Here is a 19,648-nt window from a genome sequence, read left to right on the forward strand (position 1 = left end):
CACACGACAGTTCTTTTGTCAGCCTGGAACCCATCACAGCCGAGGGCTCAAGAAGTCTTCGGGGTGCTCGAGAGGGTGTCTGCCGTAGCACCCCTAACGAGATAGCGGCGTTTCGCGCAGTCCTTATTGCAAGTCATATCAGCAAAAGCAATCACTTTCTCAACAGCAGGCAGTGCGAGCCCAGCGGCAGCTCTACATGAAGGTACCAGTAGCCCAGGAAGGCCGCCGACCGCGGGAATTCGCGCCGGCCCCATCCCGCCAGCGTACACGAGACTTCCAGGGCACCCTGGACGACATCGAGGGACTGGAATAATTGACATTCGCCGTGTCACAGGGCTCGTTGGTCTAGGGGTATGATTCCTGTTTAGGGTGCAGTAGGTCACGGGTTCAAATCCCGGACGAGCCCTAGCGTTTTGTGCAAACTGATCGCACGTCAGTGGCTGAGTCAGCGCAAAAAGCTCGCCGTCAATATCAAATGAATTTCTTATTCGATGTGAGCAATTGACACTCGGGTCCGACGCGTGAAGGCGATTACGAAGGTTTCGGGTACAGATGGTAGCAGATGCATGTTAGTACGTCTTGCTTAAAGTGATGAAAAAGTGTTTCCGCCCGGGATCGAACCGGGGACCTTCTGCGTGTTAGGCTGACGTGATAACCGCTACACCACGGAAACTGCTTGTGTGCACCTTACTTCACAGACAACTTGTAGTGATGTTGCCATCGTAACTAAAAAATTCAATAAATGTGGTACTTGCAAAACGAAGGGACATGCAGCAGATCCACACACGACGTGGCTCATTGGAGGACAATACGACATAGGCAGGAAAATTCTGTTCCCGCCCGGGATCGAACCGGGGACCTTCTGCGTGTGAAGCAGACGTGATAACCGCTACACTACGGAAACGACGGACCCGGCGAGTCCATCCTTGTTCACTCGAACTTGCCTCAGACTTTCTCTCGTTCGCGAATGCACACACGACAGTTCTTTTGTCAGCCTGGAACCCATCACAGCCGAGGGCTCAAGAAGTCTTCGGGGTGCTCGAGAGGGTGTCTGCCGTAGCACCCCTAACGAGATAGCGGCGTTTCGCGCAGTCGTTATTGCAAGTCATATCAGCAAAAGCAATCACTTTCTCAACAGCAGGCAGTGCGAGCCCAGCGGCAGCTCTACATGAAGGTACCAGTAGCCCAGGAAGGCCGCCGACCGCGGGAATTCGCGCCGGCCCCATCCCGCCAGCGTACACGAGACTTCCAGGGCACCCTGGACGACATCGATGGACTGGAATAATTGGCATTCGCCGTGTCACAGGGCTCGTTGGTGTAGGGGTATGATTCCTGCTTAGGGTGCAGGAGGTCCCGGGTTCAAATCCCGGACGAGCCCTAGCGTTTTGTGCAAACTGATCGCACGTCAGTGGCTGAGTCAGCGCAAAAAGCTCGCCGTCAATATCAAATGAATTTCTTATTCGATGTGAGCAATTGACACTCGGGTCCGACGCGTGAAGGCGATTACGAAGGTTTCGGGTACAGATGGTAGCAGATGCATGTTAGTACGTCTTGCTTAAAGTGATGAAAAAGTGTTTCCGCCCGGGATCGAACCGGGGACCTTCTGCGTGTTAGGCTGACGTGATAACCGCTACACCACGGAAACTGCTTGTGTGCACCTTACTTCACAGACAACTTGTAGTGATGTTGCCATCGTAACTAAAAAATTCAATAAATGTGGTACTTGCAAAACGAAGGGACATGCAGCAGATCCACACACGACGTGGCTCATTGGAGGACAATACGACATAGGCAGGAAAATTCTGTTCCCGCCCGGGATCGAACCGGGGACCTTCTGCGTGTGAAGCAGACGTGATAACCGCTACACTACGGAAACGACGGACCCGGGGAGTCCATTCTTGTTCACTCGAACTTGCCTCAGACTTTCTCTCGTTCGCGAATGCACACACGACAGTTCTTTTGTCAGCCTGGAACCCATCACAGCCGAGGGCTCAAGAAGTCTTCGGGGTGCTCGAGAGGGTGTCTGCCGTAGCACCCCTAACGAGATAGCGGCGTTTCGCGCAGTCCTTATTGCAAGTCATATCAGCAAAAGCAATCACTTTCTCAACAGCAGGCAGTGCGAGCCCAGCGGCAGCTCTACATGAAGGTACCAGTAGCCCAGGAAGGCCGCCGACCGCGGGAATTCGCGCCGGCCCCATCCCGCCAGCGTACACGAGACTTCCAGGGCACCCTGGACGACATCGAGGGACTGGAATAATTGACATTCGCCGTGTCACAGGGCTCGTTGGTCTAGGGGTATGATTCCTGTTTAGGGTGCAGTAGGTCACGGGTTCAAATCCCGGACGAGCCCTAGCGTTTTGTGCAAACTGATCGCACGTCAGTGGCTGAGTCAGCGCAAAAAGCTCGCCGTCAATATCAAATGAATTTCTTATTCGATGTGAGCAATTGACACTCGGGTCCGACGCGTGAAGGCGATTACGAAGGTTTCGGGTACAGATGGTAGCAGATGCATGTTAGTACGTCTTGCTTAAAGTGATGAAAAAGTGTTTCCGCCCGGGATCGAACCGGGGACCTTCTGCGTGTTAGGCTGACGTGATAACCGCTACACCACGGAAACTGCTTGTGTGCACCTTACTTCACAGACAACTTGTAGTGATGTTGCCATCGTAACTAAAAAATTCAATAAATGTGGTACTTGCAAAACGAAGGGACATGCAGCAGATCCACACACGACGTGGCTCATTGGAGGACAATACGACATAGGCAGGAAAATTCTGTTCCCGCCCGGGATCGAACCGGGGACCTTCTGCGTGTGAAGCAGACGTGATAACCGCTACACTACGGAAACGACGGACCCGGCGAGTCCATCCTTGTTCACTCGAACTTGCCTCAGACTTTCTCTCGTTCGCGAATGCACACACGACAGTTCTTTTGTCAGCCTGGAACCCATCACAGCCGAGGGCTCAAGAAGTCTTCGGGGTGCTCGAGAGGGTGTCTGCCGTAGCACCCCTAACGAGATAGCGGCGTTTCGCGCAGTCGTTATTGCAAGTCATATCAGCAAAAGCAATCACTTTCTCAACAGCAGGCAGTGCGAGCCCAGCGGCAGCTCTACATGAAGGTACCAGTAGCCCAGGAAGGCCGCCGACCGCGGGAATTCGCGCCGGCCCCATCCCGCCAGCGTACACGAGACTTCCAGGGCACCCTGGACGACATCGATGGACTGGAATAATTGGCATTCGCCGTGTCACAGGGCTCGTTGGTGTAGGGGTATGATTCCTGCTTAGGGTGCAGGAGGTCCCGGGTTCAAATCCCGGACGAGCCCTAGCGTTTTGTGCAAACTGATCGCACGTCAGTGGCTGAGTCAGCGCAAAAAGCTCGCCGTCAATATCAAATGAATTTCTTATTCGATGTGAGCAATTGACACTCGGGTCCGACGCGTGAAGGCGATTACGAAGGTTTCGGGTACAGATGGTAGCAGATGCATGTTAGTACGTCTTGCTTAAAGTGATGAAAAAGTGTTTCCGCCCGGGATCGAACCGGGGACCTTCTGCGTGTTAGGCTGACGTGATAACCGCTACACCACGGAAACTGCTTGTGTGCACCTTACTTCACAGACAACTTGTAGTGATGTTGCCATCGTAACTAAAAAATTCAATAAATGTGGTACTTGCAAAACGAAGGGACATGCAGCAGATCCACACACGACGTGGCTCATTGGAGGACAATACGACATAGGCAGGAAAATTCTGTTCCCGCCCGGGATCGAACCGGGGACCTTCTGCGTGTGAAGCAGACGTGATAACCGCTACACTACGGAAACGACGGACCCGGGGAGTCCATTCTTGTTCACTCGAACTTGCCTCAGACTTTCTCTCGTTCGCGAATGCACACACGACAGTTCTTTTGTCAGCCTGGAACCCATCACAGCCGAGGGCTCAAGAAGTCTTCGGGGTGCTCGAGAGGGTGTCTGCCGTAGCACCCCTAACGAGATAGCGGCGTTTCGCGCAGTCGTTATTGCAAGTCATATCAGCAAAAGCAATCACTTTCTCAACAGCAGGCAGTGCGAGCCCAGCGGCAGCTCTACATGAAGGTACCAGTAGCCCAGGAAGGCCGCCGACCGCGGGAATTCGCGCCGGCCCCATCCCGCCAGCGTACACGAGACTTCCAGGGCACCCTGGACGACATCGAGGGACTGGAATAATTGACATTCGCCGTGTCACAGGGCTCGTTGGTCTAGGGGTATGATTCCTGTTTAGGGTGCAGTAGGTCACGGGTTCAAATCCCGGACGAGCCCTAGCGTTTTGTGCAAACTGATCGCACGTCAGTGGCTGAGTCAGCGCAAAAAGCTCGCCGTCAATATCAAATGAATTTCTTATTCGATGTGAGCAATTGACACTCGGGTCCGACGCGTGAAGGCGATTACGAAGGTTTCGGGTACAGATGGTAGCAGATGCATGTTAGTACGTCTTGCTTAAAGTGATGAAAAAGTGTTTCCGCCCGGGATCGAACCGGGGACCTTCTGCGTGTTAGGCTGACGTGATAACCGCTACACCACGGAAACTGCTTGTGTGCACCTTACTTCACAGACAACTTGTAGTGATGTTGCCATCGTAACTAAAAAATTCAATAAATGTGGTACTTGCAAAACGAAGGGACATGCAGCAGATCCACACACGACGTGGCTCATTGGAGGACAATACGACATAGGCAGGAAAATTCTGTTCCCGCCCGGTATCGAACCGGGGACCTTCTGCGTGTGAAGCAGACGTGATAACCGCTACACTACGGAAACGACGGACCCGGCGAGTCCATCCTTGTTCACTCGAACTTGCCTCAGACTTTCTCTCGTTCGCGAATGCACACACGACAGTTCTTTTGTCAGCCTGGAACCCATCACAGCCGAGGGCTCAAGAAGTCTTCGGGGTGCTCGAGAGGGTGTCTGCCGTAGCACCCCTAACGAGATAGCGGCGTTTCGCGCAGTCGTTATTGCAAGTCATATCAGCAAAAGCAATCACTTTCTCAACAGCAGGCAGTGCGAGCCCAGCGGCAGCTCTACATGAAGGTACCAGTATCCCAGGAAGGCCGCCGACCGCGGGAATTCGCGCCGGCCCCATCCCGCCAGCGTACACGAGACTTCCAGGGCACCCTGGACGACATCGATGGACTGGAATAATTGGCATTCGCCGTGTCACAGGGCTCGTTGGTGTAGGGGTATGATTCCTGCTTAGGGTGCAGGAGGTCCCGGGTTCAAATCCCGGACGAGCCCTAGCGTTTTGTGCAAACTGATCGCACGTCAGTGGCTGAGTCAGCGCAAAAAGCTCGCCGTCAATATCAAATGAATTTCTTATTCGATGTGAGCAATTGACACTCGGGTCCGACGCGTGAAGGCGATTACGAAGGTTTCGGGTACAGATGGTAGCAGATGCATGTTAGTACGTCTTGCTTAAAGTGATGAAAAAGTGTTTCCGCCCGGGATCGAACCGGGGACCTTCTGCGTGTTAGGCTGACGTGATAACCGCTACACCACGGAAACTGCTTGTGTGCACCTTACTTCACAGACAACTTGTAGTGATGTTGCCATCGTAACTAAAAAATTCAATAAATGTGGTACTTGCGAAACGAAGGGACATGCAGCAGATCCACACACGACGTGGCTCATTGGAGGACAATACGACATAGGCAGGAAAATTCTGTTCCCGCCCGGGATCGAACCGGGGACCTTCTGCGTGTGAAGCAGACGTGATAACCGCTACACTACGGAAACGACGGACCCAGGGAGTCCATTCTTGTTCACTCGAACTTGCCTCAGACTTTCTCTCGTTCGCGAATGCACACACGACAGTTCTTTTGTCAGCCTGGAACCCATCACAGCCGAGGGCTCAAGAAGTCTTCGGGGTGCTCGAGAGGGTGTCTGCCGTAGCACCCCTAACGAGATAGCGGCGTTTCGCGCAGTCCTTATTGCAAGTCATATCAGCAAAAGCAATCACTTTCTCAACAGCAGGCAGTGCGAGCCCAGCGGCAGCTCTACATGAAGGTACCAGTAGCCCAGGAAGGCCGCCGACCGCGGGAATTCGCGCCGGCCCCATCCCGCCAGCGTACACGAGACTTCCAGGGCACCCTGGACGACATCGAGGGACTGGAATAATTGACATTCGCCGTGTTACAGGGCTCGTTGGTGTAGGGGTATGATTCCTGCTTAGGGTGCAGGAGGTCCCGGGTTCAAATCCCGGACGAGCCCTAGCGTTTTGTGCAAACTGATCGCACGTCAGTGGCTGAGTCAGCGCAAAAAGCTCGCCGTCAATATCAAATGAATTTCTTATTCGATGTGAGCAATTGACACTCGGGTCCGACGCGTGAAGGCGATTACGAAGGTTTCGGGTACAGATGGTAGCAGATGCATGTTAGTACGTCTTGCTTAAAGTGATGAAAAAGTGTTTCCGCCCGGGATCGAACCGGGGACCTTCTGCGTGTTAGGCTGACGTGATAACCGCTACACCACGGAAACTGCTTGTGTGCACCTTACTTCACAGACAACTTGTAGTGATGTTGCCATCGTAACTAAAAAATTCAATAAATGTGGTACTTGCAAAACGAAGGGACATGCAGCAGATCCACACACGACGTGGCTCATTGGAGGACAATACGACATAGGCAGGAAAATTCTGTTCCCGCCCGGGATCGAACCGGGGACCTTCTGCGTGTGAAGCAGACGTGATAACCGCTACACTACGGAAACGACGGACCCGGCGAGTCCATCCTTGTTCACTCGAACTTGCCTCAGACTTTCTCTCGTTCGCGAATGCACACACGACAGTTCTTTTGTCAGCCTGGAACCCATCACAGCCGAGGGCTCAAGAAGTCTTCGGGGTGCTCGAGAGGGTGTCTGCCGTAGCACCCCTAACGAGATAGCGGCATTTCGCGCAGTCGTTATTGCAAGTCATATCAGCAAAAGCAATCACTTTCTCAACAGCAGGCAGTGCGAGCCCAGCGGCAGCTCTACATGAAGGTACCAGTAGCCCAGGAAGGCCGCCGACCGCGGGAATTCGCGCCGGCCCCATCCCGCCAGCGTACACGAGACTTCCAGGGCACCCTGGACGACATCGAGGGACTGGAATAATTGACATTCGCCGTGTCACAGGGCTCGTTGGTCTAGGGGTATGATTCCTGCTTAGGGTGCAGGAGGTCACGGGTTCAAATCCCGGACGAGCCCTAGCGTTTTGTGCAAACTGATCGCACGTCAGTGGCTGAGTCAGCGCAAAAAGCTCGCCGTCAATATCAAATGAATTTCTTATTCGATGTGAGCAATTGACACTCGGGTCCGACGCGTGAAGGCGATTACGAAGGTTTCGGGTACAGATGGTAGCAGATGCATGTTAGTACGTCTTGCTTAAAGTGATGAAAAAGTGTTTCCGCCCGGGATCGAACCGGGGACCTTCTGCGTGTTAGGCTGACGTGATAACCGCTACACCACGGAAACTGCTTGTGTGCACCTTACTTCACAGACAACTTGTAGTGATGTTGCCATCGTAACTAAAAAATTCAATAAATGTGGTACTTGCAAAACGAAGGGACATGCAGCAGATCCACACACGACGTGGCTCATTGGAGGACAATACGACATAGGCAGGAAAATTCTGTTCCCGCCCGGGATCGAACCGGGGACCTTCTGCGTGTGAAGCAGACGTGATAACCGCTACACTACGGAAACGACGGACCCGGGGAGTCCATTCTTGTTCACTCGAACTTGCCTCAGACTTTCTCTCGTTCGCGAATGCACACACGACAGTTCTTTTGTCAGCCTGGAACCCATCACAGCCGAGGGCTCAAGAAGTCTTCGGGGTGCTCGAGAGGGTGTCTGCCGTAGCACCCCTAACGAGATAGCGGCGTTTCGCGCAGTCCTTATTGCAAGTCATATCAGCAAAAGCAATCACTTTCTCAACAGCAGGCAGTGCGAGCCCAGCGGCAGCTCTACATGAAGGTACCAGTAGCCCAGGAAGGCCGCCGACCGCGGGAATTCGCGCCGGCCCCATCCCGCCAGCGTACACGAGACTTCCAGGGCACCCTGGACGACATCGATGGACTGGAATAATTGGCATTCGCCGTGTCACAGGGCTCGTTGGTGTAGGGGTATGATTCCTGCTTAGGGTGCAGGAGGTCCCGGGTTCAAATCCCGGACGAGCCCTAGCGTTTTGTGCAAACTGATCGCACGTCAGTGGCTGAGTCAGCGCAAAAAGCTCGCCGTCAATATCAAATGAATTTCTTATTCGATGTGAGCAATTGACACTCGGGTCCGACGCGTGAAGGCGATTACGAAGGTTTCGGGTACAGATGGTAGCAGATGCATGTTAGTACGTCTTGCTTAAAGTGATGAAAAAGTGTTTCCGCCCGGGATCGAACCGGGGACCTTCTGCGTGTTAGGCTGACGTGATAACCGCTACACCACGGAAACTGCTTGTGTGCACCTTACTTCACAGACAACTTGTAGTGATGTTGCCATCGTAACTAAAAAATTCAATAAATGTGGTACTTGCAAAACGAAGGGACATGCAGCAGATCCACACACGACGTGGCTCATTGGAGGACAATACGACATAGGCAGGAAAATTCTGTTCCCGCCCGGGATCGAACCGGGGACCTTCTGCGTGTGAAGCAGACGTGATAACCGCTACACTACGGAAACGACGGACCCGGGGAGTCCATTCTTGTTCACTCGAACTTGCCTCAGACTTTCTCTCGTTCGCGAATGCACACACGACAGTTCTTTTGTCAGCCTGGAACCCATCACAGCCGAGGGCTCAAGAAGTCTTCGGGGTGCTCGAGAGGGTGTCTGCCGTAGCACCCCTAACGAGATAGCGGCGTTTCGCGCAGTCCTTATTGCAAGTCATATCAGCAAAAGCAATCACTTTCTCAACAGCAGGCAGTGCGAGCCCAGCGGCAGCTCTACATGAAGGTACCAGTAGCCCAGGAAGGCCGCCGACCGCGGGAATTCGCGCCGGCCCCATCCCGCCAGCGTACACGAGACTTCCAGGGCACCCTGGACGACATCGAGGGACTGGAATAATTGACATTCGCCGTGTCACAGGGCTCGTTGGTCTAGGGGTATGATTCCTGTTTAGGGTGCAGTAGGTCACGGGTTCAAATCCCGGACGAGCCCTAGCGTTTTGTGCAAACTGATCGCACGTCAGTGGCTGAGTCAGCGCAAAAAGCTCGCCGTCAATATCAAATGAATTTCTTATTCGATGTGAGCAATTGACACTCGGGTCCGACGCGTGAAGGCGATTACGAAGGTTTCGGGTACAGATGGTAGCAGATGCATGTTAGTACGTCTTGCTTAAAGTGATGAAAAAGTGTTTCCGCCCGGGATCGAACCGGGGACCTTCTGCGTGTTAGGCTGACGTGATAACCGCTACACCACGGAAACTGCTTGTGTGCACCTTACTTCACAGACAACTTGTAGTGATGTTGCCATCGTAACTAAAAAATTCAATAAATGTGGTACTTGCAAAACGAAGGGACATGCAGCAGATCCACACACGACGTGGCTCATTGGAGGACAATACGACATAGGCAGGAAAATTCTGTTCCCGCCCGGGATCGAACCGGGGACCTTCTGCGTGTGAAGCAGACGTGATAACCGCTACACTACGGAAACGACGGACCCGGCGAGTCCATCCTTGTTCACTCGAACTTGCCTCAGACTTTCTCTCGTTCGCGAATGCACACACGACAGTTCTTTTGTCAGCCTGGAACCCATCACAGCCGAGGGCTCAAGAAGTCTTCGGGGTGCTCGAGAGGGTGTCTGCCGTAGCACCCCTAACGAGATAGCGGCGTTTCGCGCAGTCGTTATTGCAAGTCATATCAGCAAAAGCAATCACTTTCTCAACAGCAGGCAGTGCGAGCCCAGCGGCAGCTCTACATGAAGGTACCAGTAGCCCAGGAAGGCCGCCGACCGCGGGAATTCGCGCCGGCCCCATCCCGCCAGCGTACACGAGACTTCCAGGGCACCCTGGACGACATCGATGGACTGGAATAATTGGCATTCGCCGTGTCACAGGGCTCGTTGGTGTAGGGGTATGATTCCTGCTTAGGGTGCAGGAGGTCCCGGGTTCAAATCCCGGACGAGCCCTAGCGTTTTGTGCAAACTGATCGCACGTCAGTGGCTGAGTCAGCGCAAAAAGCTCGCCGTCAATATCAAATGAATTTCTTATTCGATGTGAGCAATTGACACTCGGGTCCGACGCGTGAAGGCGATTACGAAGGTTTCGGGTACAGATGGTAGCAGATGCATGTTAGTACGTCTTGCTTAAAGTGATGAAAAAGTGTTTCCGCCCGGGATCGAACCGGGGACCTTCTGCGTGTTAGGCTGACGTGATAACCGCTACACCACGGAAACTGCTTGTGTGCACCTTACTTCACAGACAACTTGTAGTGATGTTGCCATCGTAACTAAAAAATTCAATAAATGTGGTACTTGCAAAACGAAGGGACATGCAGCAGATCCACACACGACGTGGCTCATTGGAGGACAATACGACATAGGCAGGAAAATTCTGTTCCCGCCCGGGATCGAACCGGGGACCTTCTGCGTGTGAAGCAGACGTGATAACCGCTACACTACGGAAACGACGGACCCGGGGAGTCCATTCTTGTTCACTCGAACTTGCCTCAGACTTTCTCTCGTTCGCGAATGCACACACGACAGTTCTTTTGTCAGCCTGGAACCCATCACAGCCGAGGGCTCAAGAAGTCTTCGGGGTGCTCGAGAGGGTGTCTGCCGTAGCACCCCTAACGAGATAGCGGCGTTTCGCGCAGTCGTTATTGCAAGTCATATCAGCAAAAGCAATCACTTTCTCAACAGCAGGCAGTGCGAGCCCAGCGGCAGCTCTACATGAAGGTACCAGTAGCCCAGGAAGGCCGCCGACCGCGGGAATTCGCGCCGGCCCCATCCCGCCAGCGTACACGAGACTTCCAGGGCACCCTGGACGACATCGAGGGACTGGAATAATTGACATTCGCCGTGTCACAGGGCTCGTTGGTCTAGGGGTATGATTCCTGTTTAGGGTGCAGTAGGTCACGGGTTCAAATCCCGGACGAGCCCTAGCGTTTTGTGCAAACTGATCGCACGTCAGTGGCTGAGTCAGCGCAAAAAGCTCGCCGTCAATATCAAATGAATTTCTTATTCGATGTGAGCAATTGACACTCGGGTCCGACGCGTGAAGGCGATTACGAAGGTTTCGGGTACAGATGGTAGCAGATGCATGTTAGTACGTCTTGCTTAAAGTGATGAAAAAGTGTTTCCGCCCGGGATCGAACCGGGGACCTTCTGCGTGTTAGGCTGACGTGATAACCGCTACACCACGGAAACTGCTTGTGTGCACCTTACTTCACAGACAACTTGTAGTGATGTTGCCATCGTAACTAAAAAATTCAATAAATGTGGTACTTGCAAAACGAAGGGACATGCAGCAGATCCACACACGACGTGGCTCATTGGAGGACAATACGACATAGGCAGGAAAATTCTGTTCCCGCCCGGTATCGAACCGGGGACCTTCTGCGTGTGAAGCAGACGTGATAACCGCTACACTACGGAAACGACGGACCCGGCGAGTCCATCCTTGTTCACTCGAACTTGCCTCAGACTTTCTCTCGTTCGCGAATGCACACACGACAGTTCTTTTGTCAGCCTGGAACCCATCACAGCCGAGGGCTCAAGAAGTCTTCGGGGTGCTCGAGAGGGTGTCTGCCGTAGCACCCCTAACGAGATAGCGGCGTTTCGCGCAGTCGTTATTGCAAGTCATATCAGCAAAAGCAATCACTTTCTCAACAGCAGGCAGTGCGAGCCCAGCGGCAGCTCTACATGAAGGTACCAGTATCCCAGGAAGGCCGCCGACCGCGGGAATTCGCGCCGGCCCCATCCCGCCAGCGTACACGAGACTTCCAGGGCACCCTGGACGACATCGATGGACTGGAATAATTGGCATTCGCCGTGTCACAGGGCTCGTTGGTGTAGGGGTATGATTCCTGCTTAGGGTGCAGGAGGTCCCGGGTTCAAATCCCGGACGAGCCCTAGCGTTTTGTGCAAACTGATCGCACGTCAGTGGCTGAGTCAGCGCAAAAAGCTCGCCGTCAATATCAAATGAATTTCTTATTCGATGTGAGCAATTGACACTCGGGTCCGACGCGTGAAGGCGATTACGAAGGTTTCGGGTACAGATGGTAGCAGATGCATGTTAGTACGTCTTGCTTAAAGTGATGAAAAAGTGTTTCCGCCCGGGATCGAACCGGGGACCTTCTGCGTGTTAGGCTGACGTGATAACCGCTACACCACGGAAACTGCTTGTGTGCACCTTACTTCACAGACAACTTGTAGTGATGTTGCCATCGTAACTAAAAAATTCAATAAATGTGGTACTTGCGAAACGAAGGGACATGCAGCAAATCCACACACGACGTGGCTCATTGGAGGACAATACGACATAGGCAGGAAAATTCTGTTCCCGCCCGGGATCGAACCGGGGACCTTCTGCGTGTGAAGCAGACGTGATAACCGCTACACTACGGAAACGACGGACCCAGGGAGTCCATTCTTGTTCACTCGAACTTGCCTCAGACTTTCTCTCGTTCGCGAATGCACACACGACAGTTCTTTTGTCAGCCTGGAACCCATCACAGCCGAGGGCTCAAGAAGTCTTCGGGGTGCTCGAGAGGGTGTCTGCCGTAGCACCCCTAACGAGATAGCGGCGTTTCGCGCAGTCCTTATTGCAAGTCATATCAGCAAAAGCAATCACTTTCTCAACAGCAGGCAGTGCGAGCCCAGCGGCAGCTCTACATGAAGGTACCAGTAGCCCAGGAAGGCCGCCGACCGCGGGAATTCGCGCCGGCCCCATCCCGCCAGCGTACACGAGACTTCCAGGGCACCCTGGACGACATCGAGGGACTGGAATAATTGACATTCGCCGTGTCACAGGGCTCGTTGGTGTAGGGGTATGATTCCTGCTTAGGGTGCAGGAGGTCCCGGGTTCAAATCCCGGACGAGCCCTAGCGTTTTGTGCAAACTGATCGCACGTCAGTGGCTGAGTCAGCGCAAAAAGCTCGCCGTCAATATCAAATGAATTTCTTATTCGATGTGAGCAATTGACACTCGGGTCCGACGCGTGAAGGCGATTACGAAGGTTTCGGGTACAGATGGTAGCAGATGCATGTTAGTACGTCTTGCTTAAAGTGATGAAAAAGTGTTTCCGCCCGGGATCGAACCGGGGACCTTCTGCGTGTTAGGCTGACGTGATAACCGCTACACCACGGAAACTGCTTGTGTGCACCTTACTTCACAGACAACTTGTAGTGATGTTGCCATCGTAACTAAAAAATTCAATAAATGTGGTACTTGCAAAACGAAGGGACATGCAGCAGATCCACACACGACGTGGCTCATTGGAGGACAATACGACATAGGCAGGAAAATTCTGTTCCCGCCCGGGATCGAACCGGGGACCTTCTGCGTGTGAAGCAGACGTGATAACCGCTACACTACGGAAACGACGGACCCGGCGAGTCCATCCTTGTTCACTCGAACTTGCCTCAGACTTTCTCTCGTTCGCGAATGCACACACGACAGTTCTTTTGTCAGCCTGGAACCCATCACAGCCGAGGGCTCAAGAAGTCTTCGGGGTGCTCGAGAGGGTGTCTGCCGTAGCACCCCTAACGAGATAGCGGCGTTTCGCGCAGTCGTTATTGCAAGTCATATCAGCAAAAGCAATCACTTTCTCAACAGCAGGCAGTGCGAGCCCAGCGGCAGCTCTACATGAAGGTACCAGTAGCCCAGGAAGGCCGCCGACCGCGGGAATTCGCGCCGGCCCCATCCCGCCAGCGTACACGAGACTTCCAGGGCACCCTGGACGACATCGAGGGACTGGAATAATTGACATTCGCCGTGTCACAGGGCTCGTTGGTCTAGGGGTATGATTCCTGCTTAGGGTGCAGGAGGTCACGGGTTCAAATCCCGGACGAGCCCTAGCGTTTTGTGCAAACTGATCGCACGTCAGTGGCTGAGTCAGCGCAAAAAGCTCGCCGTCAATATCAAATGAATTTCTTATTCGATGTGAGCAATTGACACTCGGGTCCGACGCGTGAAGGCGATTACGAAGGTTTCGGGTACAGATGGTAGCAGATGCATGTTAGTACGTCTTGCTTAAAGTGATGAAAAAGTGTTTCCGCCCGGGATCGAACCGGGGACCTTCTGCGTGTTAGGCTGACGTGATAACCGCTACACCACGGAAACTGCTTGTGTGCACCTTACTTCACAGACAACTTGTAGTGATGTTGCCATCGTAACTAAAAAATTCAATAAATGTGGTACTTGCAAAACGAAGGGACATGCAGCAGATCCACACACGACGTGGCTCATTGGAGGACAATACGACATAGGCAGGAAAATTCTGTTCCCGCCCGGGATCGAACCGGGGACCTTCTGCGTGTGAAGCAGACGTGATAACCGCTACACTACGGAAACGACGGACCCGGGGAGTCCATTCTTGTTCACTCGAACTTGCCTCAGACTTTCTCTCGTTCGCGAATGCACACACGACAGTTCTTTTGTCAGCCTGGAACCCATCACAGCCGAGGGCTCAAGAAGTCTTCGGGGTGCTCGAGAGGGTGTCTGCCGTAGCACCCCTAACGAGATAGCGGCGTTTCGCGCAGTCCTTATTGCAAGTCATATCAGCAAAAGCAATCACTTTCTCAACAGCAGGCAGTGCGAGCCCAGCGGCAGCTCTACATGAAGGTACCAGTAGCCCAGGAAGGCCGCCGACCGCGGGAATTCGCGCCGGCCCCATCCCGCCAGCGTACACGAGACTTCCAGGGCACCCTGGACGACATCGAGGGACTGGAATAATTGGCATTCGACGTGTCACAGGGCTCGTTGGTCTAGGGGTAGTTCCGCTTTAGACGCCGTGCAGTGTGGACGTGCCTAGTCTTCCGCTCCGCCGTAGCGTTACGTATAGTGGACTATCGTTTTTGTTACGTGTTGTGTTGCAACTTCTGAGAGTATTTCTCCGTCGTTGTTTCGTACCTTGTGTTACTTTCTGTCCTTATTTCAGTGTTTTTTGTGTAGCGGTTTCGACCGCATATTTTGAAAATGTCGTCCCAGGTTATTCCTCGTCAGGCTACAGTTAGTTTTGCTTTTGACAAGTCAACCCGCCATGTGCAACCTAGTTCTCTTGAGATTCATGATTGGTTGGTAGATACCTTTGGTGTTCATTCGGATCAGGTGCACACTGCTTATTTTGATACCGAACTGTATGTTTTCTTTGTTAAGTTTATGGACCCACTTCAGGTTGATAAAATTCTTTCTAAATATGGTCATCAAGTTCTCTTTCGGCATCGGGATGATTCTGTAAGTACCGTGCTGCTTTCCAATGCTTCCATCACGTATACCAACGTTCGTGTTTACAACCTTCCACCGGAGGTGGATAATGTCTATCTTAAGGAGGGTCTACAGAAGTATGGTGATGTAAAGAGCATTCGCCTTGAACGCTGGTCAAGCCAACATCGCCTGCAATGTTACAGTGGTATTCGTTCAGTCGAAATGCACGTTAAGCAGAATATTCCATCTCACCTGCAGATCGGTGGATATCGTGTCCATGTAACATATAGTGGTCAGGTTGGCACCTGTTTTTTGTGCAATGAAAGTGGTCACGTGCGTACCGACTGTCCGCGGAGAGTTTTTGTTTTAAAAAATTCTCTCGAACAGCGTCGCAAGTTAACGGTCGCTGACCTCGTTGCAGGTGGTTCTGCTCTTGGTGTAGCACAGTCCAGTGGTAGTAGCGCCCCGCCACAGGTTTTGCGCACCCCTGATACAGAATTTCCTCCTTTGCGTGCTAAATCTGATGTTGTTCCGTCTGTCCCTCAGGAGGGTGTGCCACTTTTGAATAATAAGAGGCGTCGCCCACACGATGGAAATAGTACGGATGAGGATCTCCCTGAGATGCCCCAGTCCGAGCGACCGGCATCCTCCGAGCCACTGTGTACTGTAGCTGCTCCCTGCCCTCCTGAGGTAGCGGTTCCGGTGGCGGCTGCTGGCGCCCCTCCGGCCTCCGACGCAGCTTCTCTCGAGTCGGGTCGTCGGTCGGGCCTGTTGGCGCCGTCTTCCGAACCGACTTCGATGTCTCAACAAGTGGAGCCGCGACAACTTCCTGCTTCGCTGCCCCATACCTCTGCCAGCGGAGCTGCGCCGCTTCCTTCCAACTCTGCGGCCTCGGACCTTCCTGCTCACGTTTCGCCTCCGTGCAGTCCATGTTTGCCGGAAGCTAGTGCAGGTGTTGACCATTCCGTTTTGTCGGATGTTTCCCCCGCGACCCCGGATCCCGCATGTGGACCGGCGCGGGTGGTGTCGGATACAGAACTTGACCCTCCTACGTCACCGGCGGCTGAAGTTTCCTTGCCCGTCAGCCGACGCAAGTTACGCGTTCAGCCGAACGTTAATGCTGTTCGTAAAAAACCGAAACGTAAGGGATCCGCGGAACGGGGTAGTAGTCCCCCTCCCTCGGATGCCTCCGTCACCCCTGCTATGGACTGTGACGCTGGTGCGTCGGTGTAGGTGATTTGTTTTCTCGCTTTTCTCTCTATGGTTCAAGCATACACCTTTCTTACCTTAAATGTTAACCGTATTGAGTCCGACGTTCGCATTGCCTCTTTGCGGCAGTTTATTTACGACGCCTGTGCGGACGTAGTGTTTTTGCAGGAAGTGTTGTTTTCTGATCTCTCTCTACCTGGATTTCAAACTGTTTTTAATGTCGCGCCGGAATATTCAACAGGAACTGCTCTTTTCTTTCGAGAGGGCATTCCTATTACTGACATTGAATTCCTTGACTCTGGCCGTGGGATTGGTTGTCGTCTTTTTGATCTCCGCCTCGTTGTTTTGTATGCCCCCTCTGGTTCGGGTCACACCGTGGCTCGATCGCGCTTTTATAAAGAAGAGCTTATTTATCTTTTGCGCCAGAGTCCTCGGAGTCTCCTGCTCGGAGGCGATTTTAATTGTGTTTTACGCCCTGCAGACCAGTCCCCCAATTTTAATTATTGCCGTGATTTACATGACTTAGTTCGTACGATGCATCTGCGTGATGTTTGGGAACACAAATATCCAACCCTGGTGAAATATACGTTTTTTACCGCGTCCTCATGCAGTAGACTCGACAGATTCTATTTATCTGATTTTTTATGTGATACAATTCTTTCTGTCGATGTTATTCCTACTAGTTTTTCTGACCATTGTGCTTTTACTGCAACTGTAAATCTTAGTCGCCAACCTGCAAAACTTTATCGTTCCCAGTGGATGTTAAATGTTTCCCACCTTGCCGACAGTGCTATGGATGATGTTATAAGTGGCGTGTGGGAGCGATGTCTTCGCTCTGTCCCGCGATACCCCTCCTTGCTGGTTTGGTGGACTGCGTTTGCCAAGCCCAAGATTCGTCAGACTTTGATTTTCTACTGTGCTGCTAGGACGCGTGATTTTAAGAACACGTATGAATATTACTACTCTGTCCTGCGTGAACTATATGACGCGGCGGGTACCTCTCCACTGCGGATCCATGATGTTCGTCGTATTAAAGCCAAGCTCTTGAGCCTTAAACGACGACAGATGGATGGTCTGCGAGTTAAGTCGAAACCTCACTCTCTTGTTGAAGGTGAACTGACATCCTTGTACCACCTGCTACGGCATCAGACTCGTCGTCGTCGCTCCTTCATCTCTTCTCTTACGGTGGATGATGGGCGACAGTTTAGTGCACAGGAGGAAATGGTTCGTGCTCTTCATCAGTATTACACTAGTCTCTATTCTGCCGATGATTCTGGTGAGTCTCTTTCGGATGATGTCTTTGGGGATCTAACTGCGACGATCGCGCCTGACGCGAACGGCGAATTTCTCCGGGAGTTCCAGGTAGATGATGTTTTCGATTTTATTGCTCGCTCTCCGTCCAGTAAATCGCCGGGTCCAGACGGCCTGCCTAAAGAATTTTATCTCCGTTTTTGGCCTCTTTTGGGTGGCATTTTTACGCAGATTTTAAATGAGATTGTCAGGGGGATGGATGTGCCTGCCGATTTTAAAGTAGGGAAAATTGTTTTAATCCCGAAGTCCTCTGGTCGTTTATCTGCTGCCAATCTTCGTCCGCTCACATTGCTGAATTTTGACTATAAGACAGCTGCTAGAGCGCTCAATAGCCGGTTGTCTTCTCTGCTTCGGGGTGTGATTGGTGCACATCAATGTTGTTTTCATGATAGATCTATTCTGACACCAGTAGCCGAATATCGGGATGTTGTCTCGGTTGCGGCGGTTACAAACGTACATTGTGCCTTTGCCTTCCTTGATTTTTATAAGGCTTTTGATCACGTCAGTCATGTGTTTTTAGATCGTGTTTTAGGTACAATAGGTTTTAACGCTTCATCACGTGGTGTTCTTGGCAATTTGTACAGGGGAATAACAGCTCGGGTGTCAGTCAATGGGCAGCTGACGCCGCCCATTGCTATCCGCCGCGGAGTGCCTCAGGGTAGTCCGCTCTCTATGTCTTTATTCGTTTTGTCCCTGGAACCGCTGCTTCGGACTATTGCTCTCAAGCTTCAGGGTATGTCCCTCTCTGGTGGGAAGCTCTCGGTTAAGGCATATGCGGATGATGTCGTTGTTCTCCTCCGTCAACGAGATGATATCCCGTTGTTGAAAGGGGCAGTTGATGCATACTGTCGTGTCTCTGGAGCGCGTCTCAATCAGGGTAAATGTAAGTTCCTTGATATTCGAGGATTTCGCGATGCTGACGTCCCTTGGGCCACTTTTGTCGATCGCCATACGTCCTTGGGGATTATCATTGATCGGTGTCCTCTAAAAATGGCGGCTCTCAATTGGAAATCTGTCACCGAGAAGATACAGGGGGCTCTGATGGTCCATGAGCAGCGCTCTGCTACCATTTTGCAAAAAGTCAGAATTTTAGACACCTACGTCCTATGTAAAGCTTATTATGTTGCTCAGCTGTTCCCACTTCCCATGATGGTGGCGAAAAGGTTGCGCCAATTGTCTAGCAGGTTTATATGGAAGGGCCATCTATTCAAGTTACGTTACGAGGTAATGACGAAACCGCGTCTCTCCGGAGGCTTAGGCCTCTCTGACATTACTCGCAAGGCGTCTGCTTTGTACGTCCGCCGAACGACTCTAATTGTTACGCAAGAAGTGACTTCAATTACATCCAGGCTTTTTACTGTTGTGCGTCCGGCGAGCCTTGCTCCACCTGTCGATGTCGGACGCCTAAATTTTAAGTTGAAACACATTCGGGAATTTTACATTGCGGTGAGTTACCTCGGTGACGTCTTCTTGCGGCGACCGGTGCCAACGACCAAGAGCTTGATTCCCCGCTGGGAGGGGCTGGCCAGTCCCAATCCAATAGAACTGGCGTCTCCATCCGTGTCCTGGAGGAACGTCTGGAAGAACGTTAGTCTGCCGATCCACTCTATGGCCGTGGCGTCCACGTGGTATAGGGTAATAAATAATTTGGTTCCCACCAATGTACGACTGCACCGTATTGGTCTTTCTGACACGGACACCTGTACTCGGTGTGGTCTCCTGGATACCCTTGAACATCGATTCACCTGCTGTGGGCACCTTGCT

At 52.4% G+C, this 19,648-nt stretch overlaps 40 non-coding genes across 40 annotated transcripts; 10 read left to right on the forward strand and 30 right to left on the reverse strand.

The window, feature by feature from the left end:
• Positions 1-600: 600 nt before the first annotated feature.
• On the reverse strand, positions 601-673 carry Trnav-aac. Its single transcript has one exon. It is a non-coding gene; the product is annotated as a tRNA-Val (tRNA).
• A 158-nt stretch (positions 674-831) lies between these two features.
• Positions 832-904, reverse strand: Trnav-cac. The gene has a single exon. It is a non-coding gene; the product is annotated as a tRNA-Val (tRNA).
• A 402-nt stretch (positions 905-1,306) lies between these two features.
• Trnap-agg lies at positions 1,307-1,378 on the forward strand. Its single transcript has one exon. It is a non-coding gene; the product is annotated as a tRNA-Pro (tRNA).
• Positions 1,379-1,572: 194 nt separating this feature from the next.
• On the reverse strand, positions 1,573-1,645 carry Trnav-aac. Its single transcript has one exon. It is a non-coding gene; the product is annotated as a tRNA-Val (tRNA).
• A 158-nt stretch (positions 1,646-1,803) lies between these two features.
• Positions 1,804-1,876, reverse strand: Trnav-cac. Its single transcript has one exon. It is a non-coding gene; the product is annotated as a tRNA-Val (tRNA).
• A 668-nt stretch (positions 1,877-2,544) lies between these two features.
• Trnav-aac lies at positions 2,545-2,617 on the reverse strand. The gene has a single exon. It is a non-coding gene; the product is annotated as a tRNA-Val (tRNA).
• A 158-nt stretch (positions 2,618-2,775) lies between these two features.
• Trnav-cac lies at positions 2,776-2,848 on the reverse strand. The gene has a single exon. It is a non-coding gene; the product is annotated as a tRNA-Val (tRNA).
• Positions 2,849-3,250: 402 nt separating this feature from the next.
• Positions 3,251-3,322, forward strand: Trnap-agg. The gene has a single exon. It is a non-coding gene; the product is annotated as a tRNA-Pro (tRNA).
• A 194-nt stretch (positions 3,323-3,516) lies between these two features.
• On the reverse strand, positions 3,517-3,589 carry Trnav-aac. Its single transcript has one exon. It is a non-coding gene; the product is annotated as a tRNA-Val (tRNA).
• A 158-nt stretch (positions 3,590-3,747) lies between these two features.
• Positions 3,748-3,820, reverse strand: Trnav-cac. The gene has a single exon. It is a non-coding gene; the product is annotated as a tRNA-Val (tRNA).
• A 668-nt stretch (positions 3,821-4,488) lies between these two features.
• Trnav-aac lies at positions 4,489-4,561 on the reverse strand. The gene has a single exon. It is a non-coding gene; the product is annotated as a tRNA-Val (tRNA).
• A 158-nt stretch (positions 4,562-4,719) lies between these two features.
• Trnav-cac lies at positions 4,720-4,792 on the reverse strand. Its single transcript has one exon. It is a non-coding gene; the product is annotated as a tRNA-Val (tRNA).
• A 402-nt stretch (positions 4,793-5,194) lies between these two features.
• On the forward strand, positions 5,195-5,266 carry Trnap-agg. The gene has a single exon. It is a non-coding gene; the product is annotated as a tRNA-Pro (tRNA).
• A 194-nt stretch (positions 5,267-5,460) lies between these two features.
• On the reverse strand, positions 5,461-5,533 carry Trnav-aac. The gene has a single exon. It is a non-coding gene; the product is annotated as a tRNA-Val (tRNA).
• A 158-nt stretch (positions 5,534-5,691) lies between these two features.
• Trnav-cac lies at positions 5,692-5,764 on the reverse strand. Its single transcript has one exon. It is a non-coding gene; the product is annotated as a tRNA-Val (tRNA).
• Positions 5,765-6,166: 402 nt separating this feature from the next.
• Trnap-agg lies at positions 6,167-6,238 on the forward strand. The gene has a single exon. It is a non-coding gene; the product is annotated as a tRNA-Pro (tRNA).
• A 194-nt stretch (positions 6,239-6,432) lies between these two features.
• On the reverse strand, positions 6,433-6,505 carry Trnav-aac. Its single transcript has one exon. It is a non-coding gene; the product is annotated as a tRNA-Val (tRNA).
• A 158-nt stretch (positions 6,506-6,663) lies between these two features.
• Trnav-cac lies at positions 6,664-6,736 on the reverse strand. Its single transcript has one exon. It is a non-coding gene; the product is annotated as a tRNA-Val (tRNA).
• Positions 6,737-7,138: 402 nt separating this feature from the next.
• Trnap-agg lies at positions 7,139-7,210 on the forward strand. The gene has a single exon. It is a non-coding gene; the product is annotated as a tRNA-Pro (tRNA).
• Positions 7,211-7,404: 194 nt separating this feature from the next.
• On the reverse strand, positions 7,405-7,477 carry Trnav-aac. The gene has a single exon. It is a non-coding gene; the product is annotated as a tRNA-Val (tRNA).
• Positions 7,478-7,635: 158 nt separating this feature from the next.
• On the reverse strand, positions 7,636-7,708 carry Trnav-cac. The gene has a single exon. It is a non-coding gene; the product is annotated as a tRNA-Val (tRNA).
• Positions 7,709-8,110: 402 nt separating this feature from the next.
• On the forward strand, positions 8,111-8,182 carry Trnap-agg. Its single transcript has one exon. It is a non-coding gene; the product is annotated as a tRNA-Pro (tRNA).
• A 194-nt stretch (positions 8,183-8,376) lies between these two features.
• Trnav-aac lies at positions 8,377-8,449 on the reverse strand. Its single transcript has one exon. It is a non-coding gene; the product is annotated as a tRNA-Val (tRNA).
• A 158-nt stretch (positions 8,450-8,607) lies between these two features.
• Positions 8,608-8,680, reverse strand: Trnav-cac. Its single transcript has one exon. It is a non-coding gene; the product is annotated as a tRNA-Val (tRNA).
• Positions 8,681-9,348: 668 nt separating this feature from the next.
• Positions 9,349-9,421, reverse strand: Trnav-aac. The gene has a single exon. It is a non-coding gene; the product is annotated as a tRNA-Val (tRNA).
• Positions 9,422-9,579: 158 nt separating this feature from the next.
• Positions 9,580-9,652, reverse strand: Trnav-cac. The gene has a single exon. It is a non-coding gene; the product is annotated as a tRNA-Val (tRNA).
• Positions 9,653-10,054: 402 nt separating this feature from the next.
• Positions 10,055-10,126, forward strand: Trnap-agg. The gene has a single exon. It is a non-coding gene; the product is annotated as a tRNA-Pro (tRNA).
• A 194-nt stretch (positions 10,127-10,320) lies between these two features.
• Trnav-aac lies at positions 10,321-10,393 on the reverse strand. Its single transcript has one exon. It is a non-coding gene; the product is annotated as a tRNA-Val (tRNA).
• Positions 10,394-10,551: 158 nt separating this feature from the next.
• Trnav-cac lies at positions 10,552-10,624 on the reverse strand. The gene has a single exon. It is a non-coding gene; the product is annotated as a tRNA-Val (tRNA).
• Positions 10,625-11,292: 668 nt separating this feature from the next.
• On the reverse strand, positions 11,293-11,365 carry Trnav-aac. Its single transcript has one exon. It is a non-coding gene; the product is annotated as a tRNA-Val (tRNA).
• Positions 11,366-11,523: 158 nt separating this feature from the next.
• On the reverse strand, positions 11,524-11,596 carry Trnav-cac. The gene has a single exon. It is a non-coding gene; the product is annotated as a tRNA-Val (tRNA).
• Positions 11,597-11,998: 402 nt separating this feature from the next.
• Trnap-agg lies at positions 11,999-12,070 on the forward strand. Its single transcript has one exon. It is a non-coding gene; the product is annotated as a tRNA-Pro (tRNA).
• Positions 12,071-12,264: 194 nt separating this feature from the next.
• Positions 12,265-12,337, reverse strand: Trnav-aac. Its single transcript has one exon. It is a non-coding gene; the product is annotated as a tRNA-Val (tRNA).
• A 158-nt stretch (positions 12,338-12,495) lies between these two features.
• Positions 12,496-12,568, reverse strand: Trnav-cac. The gene has a single exon. It is a non-coding gene; the product is annotated as a tRNA-Val (tRNA).
• Positions 12,569-12,970: 402 nt separating this feature from the next.
• Trnap-agg lies at positions 12,971-13,042 on the forward strand. The gene has a single exon. It is a non-coding gene; the product is annotated as a tRNA-Pro (tRNA).
• A 194-nt stretch (positions 13,043-13,236) lies between these two features.
• Positions 13,237-13,309, reverse strand: Trnav-aac. Its single transcript has one exon. It is a non-coding gene; the product is annotated as a tRNA-Val (tRNA).
• Positions 13,310-13,467: 158 nt separating this feature from the next.
• On the reverse strand, positions 13,468-13,540 carry Trnav-cac. Its single transcript has one exon. It is a non-coding gene; the product is annotated as a tRNA-Val (tRNA).
• A 402-nt stretch (positions 13,541-13,942) lies between these two features.
• Positions 13,943-14,014, forward strand: Trnap-agg. Its single transcript has one exon. It is a non-coding gene; the product is annotated as a tRNA-Pro (tRNA).
• A 194-nt stretch (positions 14,015-14,208) lies between these two features.
• Trnav-aac lies at positions 14,209-14,281 on the reverse strand. Its single transcript has one exon. It is a non-coding gene; the product is annotated as a tRNA-Val (tRNA).
• Positions 14,282-14,439: 158 nt separating this feature from the next.
• Positions 14,440-14,512, reverse strand: Trnav-cac. Its single transcript has one exon. It is a non-coding gene; the product is annotated as a tRNA-Val (tRNA).
• Between the last annotated feature and the right edge of the window lie 5,136 nt (positions 14,513-19,648).

This window comes from Schistocerca piceifrons, chromosome 2 (genome assembly GCF_021461385.2).
Source record: "Schistocerca piceifrons isolate TAMUIC-IGC-003096 chromosome 2, iqSchPice1.1, whole genome shotgun sequence".
NCBI classification, from domain to species: Eukaryota; Metazoa; Arthropoda; class Insecta; order Orthoptera; family Acrididae; genus Schistocerca; species Schistocerca piceifrons.